The sequence below is a fragment of the Aythya fuligula genome, chromosome 4, assembly GCF_009819795.1.
Source record: "Aythya fuligula isolate bAytFul2 chromosome 4, bAytFul2.pri, whole genome shotgun sequence".
Classification (NCBI taxonomy): Eukaryota; Metazoa; Chordata; class Aves; order Anseriformes; family Anatidae; genus Aythya; species Aythya fuligula.
Genome location: NC_045562.1, coordinates 76,867,186 through 76,878,203, shown reverse-complemented (window position 1 = coordinate 76,878,203; position 11,018 = coordinate 76,867,186). Strand labels below are relative to the sequence as shown.

The 11,018-nt window shown below is 46.0% G+C and overlaps 1 pseudogene; it reads right to left on the bottom strand.

Moving 5' to 3' along the window:
• Positions 1-1,912: 1,912 nt before the first annotated feature.
• On the bottom strand, positions 1,913-8,139 carry LOC116488674 (annotated as a pseudogene).
• Positions 8,140-11,018: the final 2,879 nt, after the last annotated feature.

Genomic DNA, 11,018 nt, shown 5'->3' with positions numbered 1-11,018 from the left:
AAAGAACCCTGCATGTAGCTAACAGAAGCATCAACAAAGCACTGACCCCCAAAGAGCAGCCCGGGCAGAAGGAGCTCTCTGATGCCGTGCCTGGGGCTCCTATACCATTTGGCCCCGCCCAGCACCCAAACCCAATCACCTGGGAAAGGGGAGGGGGCAAACCACAAGAAAGAGAGCAGGAGCAGCAGCAGCCGTGTTCTTTTATTTATTTATGTATTTGTTTTTTTTGTGCCTATCCCTAGTTTACAGCATGCAGAGTGCAGACAAAAGAACTGGGGTGTTTCTAGAAGCAAAATTTACCGTATTTATGCCTCAGCTTTGAACATAGAAAGGACAATACAACCAAGAAAGTAAATGAAATATTTTCCACGGGAATTAGCTCAAACTTTAGTGTTAGGTCAGAGGTTGGACTCAATGATCTTGAGGTCTCTTCCAACCTAGAAGATCTGTGATTCTGTGTGATTTACATATGAAGAAAAATCTAGGAGCGTAGGAAATTACACATCAAAAAAAACAACGACGTAATAAGCAACGGGCATGCATGGCCCCACAGCCGCCTGCAGTACTCGTTTTCCACCAGCAGGAGGCGGCAGAGGGCGCCCCCGGGCCCCACCGCGCATGCGTCCCCCTCGGCCGCCTGCAGTACTCGTTCTCCACCAGCAGGTGGCGGCAGAGGGCGTCCCCGGCGTCACTGCGCATGCGCGCCCCCCGGCCGCCTGCAATACCCGATTAAAACCAGCAGGTGGCGGCAGAGGGCGCCCGCGGGCGTCACCGCGCATGCGCGCCCCCCCGGCCGCCTGCAGTACCCATTTACCACCAGCAGGTGGCGGCAGAGGGCGCCCGCCGGCATCACAGCGCATGCGCGGCACCCGGGCGCCTGCAGTACCCGAATAACAGCAGCAGGTGGCGGTAGAGGGCTCCCGCCGGCACCACCGCGCATGCGCGCCCCCCGGCCGCCTGCAGTACCCTTTTCCCAACAGCAGGTGGCGGCAGAGGGCGCCCCCCGGACGCCCACCGCGCATGCGCGCCCCCCGGCCGCCTGCAGTACTCGTTCTCCACCAGCAGGTGGCGGCAGAGGGCGCCCGCGGGAGGCCTTGTCGGGCGGATCACAGCTCGCCTACTGTGCCATTCGGAGCTTGTGGCTGTCTTTTTTCCAACGTATTTGCTACCCACACCCCGCGGGGCAGCTTGTCTTACAAAGAATTCTCTCTGTTAATATTCTCTTTAAGGCGGGCACGAAGCATCCACTGCTCTTCTAAGCAAGCAACCTTCCTTCTGTGCTCCCTTCGGGATGCAGGACTATGTGCACTCAGATTTATTCCACTCAGTTTTCTTCGCCTTTTCATTGGCACAGTCTCCAAGGACGCCTGGCTTTCTTCTCACAGACTCGCGTCCGTTTCAGTGTAAGGCATCTTTTCCCTCCGCTGCTCTAATCCAAATTCAAATTATCCAGATAAAACAATAGCGAGGTAAGAGAGAACTGGCTGAGTTCAAGTCACCATCTTTCTGTAACTAATTTAGCAGACAGCTGTACCACATCAGAGGAGGAGGTTTAGATGCTAACCAGGTCAGGCACATCACGGTCAAGTGAGCGCCCCCGGAATCACTAAAGAAACTTAAGGAAGAATCTACTAGAAGAAAGCTGTCTCCTCTTACCACCACCTATTTAAAAGATAGTGTAGTACAGGCAGTTCTACGTGCATAAAACCACATACACACAGTATACCTGACCCAAGTAAATTCCCTCTTAGAAGTCCACCATTAAGCAAAAGAGGTGTATTGTGGTGACATACAGCTGCCGTGTAATGATCCTGAAGGGATGAATCGCCCTATGTATTCCAAGGTACTCCTGTGGTTTTTTTTTTGTTTTTTTTTTTTTTTGTTTGTTTGTTTTTTATTTTATTTTTTTTGGTTTTTTCCCCCCCAAGTACGTTCAACGGTACAGATAAGTACGTTCCCGCTAAGAAAAAGAGTTCAGAATTGTTTATAACGAGTTCGTTCCACGTGTCACTTTCTCACTTAACGTAATAATAAAGATACGCTGCTGCTTTTGGATTTCATTTCCTTCTTGAATCTCACTGGTGTAATTCCAATGGTCAAACAACCTCTTCCAGAAAGACCAGCCCACTGCTTCACAGGAGAAGGAAAAGATGTCTCACACACGCTGGCTAGTACTAAAAAGAGTAATGGGAAGAGAAGTTCAGGCCATCAACGTAAGTATGTTTCCCTGCCTCTTCTGCTGGCTGGTCAAGTGGAATCCTCAGGACAGCCCCAGTACCTTGTAAAGAGCTTCTTAACGCCAGCACAACTTCAACCTGTCTTTTAAAAGAAAGCTGTTAAAGGAGCAGGAGACTGTTTTTAAATGAGAACAACCGAAAATAAAATTATCTGAAGAGCCACTTACTACTGGCATATTACCGTTTAAAAGGAAAATATTAATTACGTGCAGGTGCTCCAGTCTTCGTTGCATTTTCTGTGATTCACAACATTACCTTTGAACAAAAGAGTAAGAGGAACGGAAGGGAGGATATTAACTCGGGTAACCAAGGATTTGGTAAGCTGGAACTTGGTGTCTTTAACACTTTAGCCTTGGAGCAAAAATGTACACCCTGTACAGGCTGAGCTGACTGATGAGGCAGGTGCTCCAGGGTACGTGCTACCGGGAGGTAAGTAACAAACACATTCCGCAGCTATTACCAGAAGTGGGGTTTCAGGATATGCAGACTGGTTTCACAAAAAATATTAGCGGTCTGTTGGTGACAGACAATTCGAGGAATTCAGCGCTGCCCATTACAGACTCCTCAGATCAGCACTTAACGAGAATTAATAAAACGGTTTATTTTTTTTTTTTATATATATATATATATACACACACACACACACACACCCACCTATGTTCTAAAAAATGTATACAGTTAAAATATCAAATTAGTGATCCGGTAACAACACTGTTCAAAACCAATCTCTTTTGTATGAACATTAAAATAAATGCACACTTTTAAAAGCATTTCTTTTTAGTGCTTCCAAAGCACAGCGTGTGCCAAGGCAAGGCCACCTGAAGAATCTCCGTCCTCCTCACGGGATGAAAGAGAACTGAAGTCAGGGACCTGGGAAGCCTCAGGTGCGCTTTCATAATGTCTGCAGATAAAAACAGAAGAGAGTCTGAGGTAGATTGTTTAGTAACCACCAAGTGGTAACAGTCACAGGGCTGTCTTTAGCTTTCATTAACACAACAGCAGTTTCTTTACTCTCGATCTACGCTGAATCTCAAGTTTAAAGGCATGGCTAGCAGTTCTCGGGAACAAGGCCCTCGTCTCTGTGCTGGCAACATGCAATATTACCAGTGCAGGTGTTTCTGGGAGTTTTGTTTGTTTGTTTTTTTTATTGGGGGGAGACACACACACACACACACACAACAGATGGGATCTCTCCACAATGCAGACACTGTGTGCATTTGACAGTGCCCCATTTTAGTGCGATCCACTGCCTATTGCACGTAAAACGGCTAACGACAGTATTCAAGTGAGTAAATTCTCACCACCTGCAGGAGGGGCAGCAATGGTTATTTTTTTCAGCCTGTTGAGCAAAGAGCACCCTCCACAGGAAAAAAGCCACACCTTTCATAGCACGTCCTTAAGGTTACAGCCCAGCTTCTGCCGATAGAGGTTCGTAAAGTTAAAGCTCTGCTGCTTCTTCTCGGACTCTGACAGTAAGATCACTTGACCGCCAGGATGGCGAGGGCAACAGCTACGTCCTCTTCCACTCTTCTGCGGCACAGCAAACTCATTCCCGGTCCGTATTCCTCTGGCTGGTACACTATTATCTACCGTTCACCTGATTAACTCTGTTGGGTAGGCTGTTGAACTCTAGCTCCTCTAGCGTTCTCTCTAAGTGCTGTATTAAGACACGATTTTTAAACCTAGGGAAGTAATTTCATTTCTTCTTCCAAAAACAGCAGTTAAATAACTCAGTATTATTTTGCCACGACAAACAGTATTAGCAGAGGCTCTCTGTTTCCAGCATGGAAGAGCTTCCCTCATTTCTGACATCAGAATGGCAAATTTAATTTGATACAGCCACCTTTCCCCAACCCACGCAAATTCTGGGTCTTTCTTCCATAACCACCCGTATCTTTCTATTTCACACTTCAGCTCTAGGTAACGACCATTTACTTCAGAAAATACAACGGCAGTTTGACCGCTGAAACTGTAATAATTTAAGTATGTCAAAACAAAACACTTGTTTTGGAAAAGACTGAGATTTGCTATCATGAACAACGTTAGCGTTTAACTCCGAATCATTCGTATCTATACAAACCTTGCTCCTTCCCTTATAGCAAATTCAATGAAATACTTCTGAGTTTCCATCCGTCCTTGTACGTACCTCCTCAAGAAGAGAGAAGATTTTTTTCACGATCTTAAAGAAGAGATCCAAACAGATATTAGAAACAGATCTTGTAAATGCATTTTCAGTAAATCTCAACAGCCAAAGGAAAAACAACAAAGCCTAGAGTTTCCCATTTCTGCATACAGTAATGCACGTAAGAAAAAAAAGCCAGCATACCAATAATTTGAAGTGATATCGATTAGCTGATATTCAAATGTAACGCTGAATTTTGTTCTCCTAAAAGAGCAGTATCTAGAAACACCTGCCCTTGGAAAATGCAGACTAGGTTTAATCAGCAGAGAAGCCTTGCATCTCCACGAACACGCTGCCATGATCAGCAGTTAATAGAAACAAAGGGATACCGAGCCACGTTTCAACCTAGAGCTGTCATTTTTGAAAGCAGAGGTTTAAGATAACTACTCTTTACAAGATGACCGATCTATGTGGAGCATGAGCACGATTGTCTCGTATAAAGTTTAACAAAAAAAAAAAAAAAAAGTAGCGCAAAAGAATGAACCGGACACCTCAGATGTGAAACAACAGTATTTTTTCATTGGTTTCTGTGTTTTCTTCTCTGAACCAACTATGAAAACACGAATGGTGCTGTGACTAAGCCTGCTTAAGAGTGCTGCAGTAAGGACGGTGAGGATATAAAGTTGGACTGTGAATACATGTACTTACTTTCTTGTTCTTCCACTACTTGTGCACGAGTAATCAAAAATCATTCCAAATCTGAGGTTTTATTTTCAAAACAGATCCTCATTTCAAGAAAAAGTCTGCTGTACCCCTAGCCTATTTTTAATACACTAATAAAGAACTTACTTCTTCCACGTTTGCGAACCTCTTTCACCACTCTGATTTTAATACCAGCATCGCTTCCCTCCAACATTGTAGGTGTTATTTTAAATCAATTTGGCACAGATTCAGAAGTAGACTCCATCACTCGTTTTTGGTCATCTCCAGCCACGCCGTAATTTAGAGGCCCTCGAACAAGTGCATTGGTACCAGGTTTACGATCCAAGCCATCTTTGCATCATTTAAGCAATTGAACTCATCATGTAGAGAGTCTAAGTCACCAGGTGACATTTCATCCTCTCCCTTAACAGCTGGAACCGAAGAAGCCATTTGCACAGACAAGCCATCAATTTGCTTTTCCAGCAACTGACAGTTTTCTGCTTTCTTCTCTCCATTACCATCTTGGACAGTACTGATACCAGTGTCTGAAAATAAGAAGGAGCTTAGTAGTGCATATAACTGCAGGATCAAAAAACACAGAAGGACGTTATTCTGCATCCCTTCTTGTTGAAAGTACTGTGGAGAGAGTTACTCAGCACTGTCAGATCACTTCAGTAGTTTTATTCACCCTTTGACGCAACCACAGGAATACCTCCTTTTGGGCCGCTACCGTCTCATATGACTGTCGTGAAGTTATTTGCTGTATTCCCATTTCAGTGACTAAAGTAAACTAAAGTTTCCCCTCCTTCCCCCAGTTCCAGCAAATTTTTCTTTCGACTCTGCTGCAACAGGTGGGTAAATTACTATTTGTGAGAAATTTAAAATTTTTTTTTTTTTTTTTTTTTACACACTTTCCTTCCCCACTTCTCCCTTCCCCACTATAGAATACACAAATGAGAATTAAAAGCTGAAATGAAATCCTTGCTACCGCCAAACCATCGTGGTGAAAGGTTTCAGCACTTTTTAGAAACAGTTCCAAATTATTGCTCATTCAGGACTTCGTTACCTATAGCAACAGCCTGTTTGTCTAAGCCGACCAAAGAAATTCAGTCCCAATTAACTCTAAAAAACTTACGTGTCCTTTTGAATTAACACAGAAAGCACGGAGACCTTTTTTTTTTTTTCCTGCACACTATGTCCATTTATGACCACACAAGTTCCTGTACTACAACAACTCCAACATACTTTTATTTGTTGGCATGCCTTTGAGGTTCAGATATGGTGACGGAGATCCAGCAGCACAGGGTGGCCCTTTCCCACCAACATGGTTTGTCACAACAGTGACTGTGGCCGTCGCAATAGCGGCGACGTGCTACGCCTTCTCTCTTTAGTGATGCTGGAGTATTGGGCTCTCCAGGACGCTTGATCTTATTCTGAGGCCCAGCAACAAATTTATCTGCTTCATCTATCATCGTACCCTGAAAAGACTTTTTTTTTTTTTTTTTAATATAAGTAAAAAACAATTGCTTCGTCAATTCACTACCAGAGTATTTGCCTCCGTGTTACAATTCAGTTACTTTTCAAATAGTGATACAGCAGATAGCAAGACTTCTCCTACCTTCTCATCCTGTTTGAACAGACTGCCAAGTGTATGAAGAAGCCTTTTTGGTTGATCTGGATCAATCTCCCGAAGGGGTGAAGGCATCATTTTCAACTACTCCTGACGATTTCCCCTTTGAGCAACAGGAACGCCGTGAAGGCAGTCTGCAGCAGAACAAGGTATCTAAATTTAGTCTACCTTAAGACTAAGGAAATACAAGCCTCGCATGCTTCCATTTCCAGTGTTAGCATTTAAGATCTAGAAATCACTATTTCCTCCCTCTACAAAACAAAGGAAAAGCAAAAGGCAAATAAAGCCCCTCTTTCCTTTCACCATCACTATAAGAACATCTACTGCATCCTGTTGCACAGGAAAGCTCACCCATGAAACTTAATTTTCAAATTCCAAGCACGCACAACATGTTTTGTGACAGAAGGCAGAAATTTCATTCTTTTCCTTCGGAATCTAGGGAAGGACGACTGACCCAAGAAACGATGCAAAGTCTACTTCCTCTCCCACACCGAGGACAGAAACACTACACTTAGGTGAATTAAATAGCTGTACCAGAATATTAATAAATAATTGTGTCCATTTACCTTCATCCTGCCCCACGATATCCCTGCGTGTTTTCAGAAGATTGGTTCTCATTCCGGTTAGCTGATCTAGAAGACTGTGACAAGACATATCATATGCATTTCTGAATGCCCGTGGCTTCAAATCCTAGTTTTATAATAAAACAAGTAACTTTCAGTTAACCCGCGAGTTCTCACGCACAAAGAAATTGCTCTGTGGGCTGTACTACCGTTAACTACTAAAAACAAAACAAAACAAAACAAAAAAATTCCAAAACAACTTCAGACATTCTGAACGTATTCTGAAACAACTTTCTTTCCATCTCTCTGGAAAGAGCTTTCCTCCTATCTGTGACAAAGGAAAAAAAAAAAAAAAAAAAAAGTTGTGATCGCGGGAGTCGTTACACAAAGCCACACTCTGTGAATTCACTACTACAGTTAAGATCATTTTTAGTCAAAAATACCTCGGCAGCAATGCTATCACTGCAAACATAGCGTTGCCAAAAAAAAAAAAAAAATTCAACTCAAGATATAGGAGAGGGCGAGCTAAAAGCACAAATAACATGACCGATGGAGGCTGCAACAACCACCTGGTAGATGGTTGTCCACAGCCCTCGGATTGCATGGTCGTCTTTCCTGACAAACGAATACTGGAAGAACAGAAAAGATACACCGTGTGTCCGCAAAAGCCTTCGGGGAGACTACTGAAAGGAAAACCAAACCAAAAAATAAGGAACAGCAAGTGGCGTATACGTCAGTTTTGTTAACAGAGCACCACTAATGTACCAGGAATTTCCACATTCTTCGCCCCTCCTCTACCTTGAAAATGTCACCCAATTCTGTCAGTGTCTTCACCATCAGCATTTATTTATTTATTTCGTTTTTCACGTGGACATCCGAGGAAAACATTTCCAGTACCCTGTCATCGAGGAAGAAGAGGAGAGGGGGGAAAAAAAAAAAAAAAAAAAAAAAAGAGAGATGAGGGGGGAAGAAGCACTGCCATTCCTTTCCTCGGTAACGCGAGCAAAAAGCTCAGGCGCTCAGCAACAACGTGCTTTGGAAGATAAAACACAGAAGAAACTGCACGTTATTTAGTCTCAGCTACAGAGTCACGTGTATTTGTACCTGCTCATTTATTCATCTGCCAGTGTATTTTAGTACAAACGCTGCAGAACATAGAAACCGCAAGGTTACTACTACCTTTTGTGACCGACGCGATCTTTGGCAGGAACAGCTATCGAAAAAGAACCAACAAAATCCCCTTCGTCGACAGCCATCCGAACCTTTATCGTCTAACAGCAGTCCTACAAACATCCCCTGGGATGCTCAACTCCTGAAACTTTCTGTTCAACTTGAGGCAGAACAAGCCCTTACCCTGGGCACCTTCACCCAGCTCTCCACTGCTAGCAGAGTAGCACCCTGATACTGTCCAGGACGCGCTGCAGCAGCCTACTCGCTTACGCGTATTTACTGCAGCCTGGTTCGAGACGCGCACAGAGGGACCCACGAAAAATCCACCCTTTCCTTCAGAGAAGTAAATACATACGGACGACACGGTAAGGAAGAAAAGCTGAACACACAGCATGCGGTCCTTTACCGTGGGGCAGATCCAGCATCAGCACAAGGAGCTTTGGGGCACGTGAGCGATCATCTACACCGGCCATCGCGACAAGCCAAACTCACGCACACAAGCCTCGACCTAAAAACACAGAACACATTAAGTTCCTTTATAGCTTATGGAAGTAACAACCAGCATCTTAGATGCAGTTGGATAGTTGGATTGCATCAGCTTAGGGACTGCCTCCTTCAAAACGCACAGGGGGGTGGGGAAACCAGTCTTGGAAACCTGTTGCCTAACAGGAAGGAGACTGTTGTCTTCTCCTCCATAGGTGACGTTCTTCCAAGCATCGTCCTGCTCCTGGATTTTACCAGCCGCGACGGGATGGTCCTACCGGCGTGAGTCGGGAACGCTTCCCACGGGCTTTCTGTGACACTGAAGTAAGTTTTCTGCAGGTACAAGTAACGCAGCACGAGACGGCAAGGAAGCTAAGGCACCGTCTGCAGCACAGCACGTGTGCGATATTGGGCCTGAGGGGACCAGTCAAAGCCTGCAGTAATCGCTGAACAGGTGGGCAAGCAGGGAGCCCTACGGGAAACAAAGCTCACGTTCTGCAAAGCTCTTTTCCCGTCAAGAAGACGGCCTTTTCTATTCAGCGCATTTACTGAACTTTAGGCTACTTCCCATTCGCTTTGGCAAGTTAGCCTTTGCGTAAGCCAAGAGGTTTTAAACTGCCAAGCACCACTGATGGTTCTTGTTCTCCAACAACAGGGAATTTCAATCAGGGCACTCGTTAACAGGAAAGCCTGGCTCTGTTTCACACAAATCACGTACCTAAACCACGGAGACAGGAGTCTGCAGGAAGAACTCTTTAAAAGGTGAACTTAAAGAGAAGGATACTACTCATTTCTCCACAACTTCTGCAAGGACTGCGGCAAAAAAAGGCTGAACCAGGGACGTCTCTATCATCATCCCCTCGAGAATTCAGCAACTCCATACAGTTATGGGGCAAATACCACAGCTGCAGCGCAAGACAAACAAAGACCTCGAAGGTCACGTTTCTGCCTGCGTACCGAGTTCCGCTGGGAAGACCCCCCACCTCTGGAAAGACCCCCAGCCGCTCAACTCCCAAGCAACGTTGCCACGGCCAGTGCTTACGCAGAGTTTTGCTCTCTCTCGCTGCTCAGTACAGGCCCAAGGCCTCCTTTATTGCACACAGTTCAAGCAAAACTCTTGGGACATAACCAATAGACAGACAGACAGACAGAAATTGCCTCTCACGTCTGTCCTCACTGACCGCAACCAGCGTCCTGGAAAGCCCCGCAAGCACCGGTCTATTCCTAGGACAACTCCGAAAGCTGAGGCGGGACAAAGTTTAGCCTCTCGTACCAAAGACTGAGCAACAGACAGAGCCTGACAGGCCAGTTCATTCTAGGTCTAAGAGGCTACTACGACTCGGCAGGCACTACGTGCCTTCCTTCCCTTTGCGCTTCCCAGCGCCGAGCAGCTCGCGCTTCCGCAAATTCAATGAAGCCTTGGAGCCGGGGCTGCAGGAAGCTTACGAGCACGCCTTGATTCCACCCCGAGGTCGCTGCGACTTACCTGGGCAGTCGGGACGGACGGGCTGCTCTCTCTCCTGAGAACCCTGCGACCGCAGCACGCCAGCTGCGGCTTTCCTCGCTTTACCCGGTGCGCCACCTTCGCTCGGCAACAAACCCCGCAGGGGTCCTAGCGGCGGGGAGCTGCTTCTGCCCCGGTGAACCGCAGCACAAGGAGAGAGCCGGCTGTCAGGACGCAGGGAGAGGAAAGCCTCCGAGGCGCGGCGCGGCTCCTGAGAAGACGGGAAAACAATGGGAAAGCTGCTTACCTCTGAGAAGTCATCCTCAATCTTTGTGCCTCAGATGTTTATCTCACACGCTCGGTACATGAGTTAGCGGTCTCAGTACATTTGAAGGCTTCTTACCTCTGAGAAGTCCCCCAGGCTTTCTTCCACCAGATGATGGCTTTCCCGGGGACATGCAGCCCTGCATGGAAAGATCCCTGCCCAAGCAGCTCAAGGCCTGCGATGCCATGCACGTGCAGCTATTCTCAGGAAGATGCGCGTGCAGCTTTAAAGCCTGAACAGCAAATAGCAAGCATTTCTTTGGGGCAGGTTTTCCATCATCATCTCCCTCTGCAGGAAAGGGAAAAGTCGCTCCCCTCAGCTGCTCCTCCTCTCTTAACATTC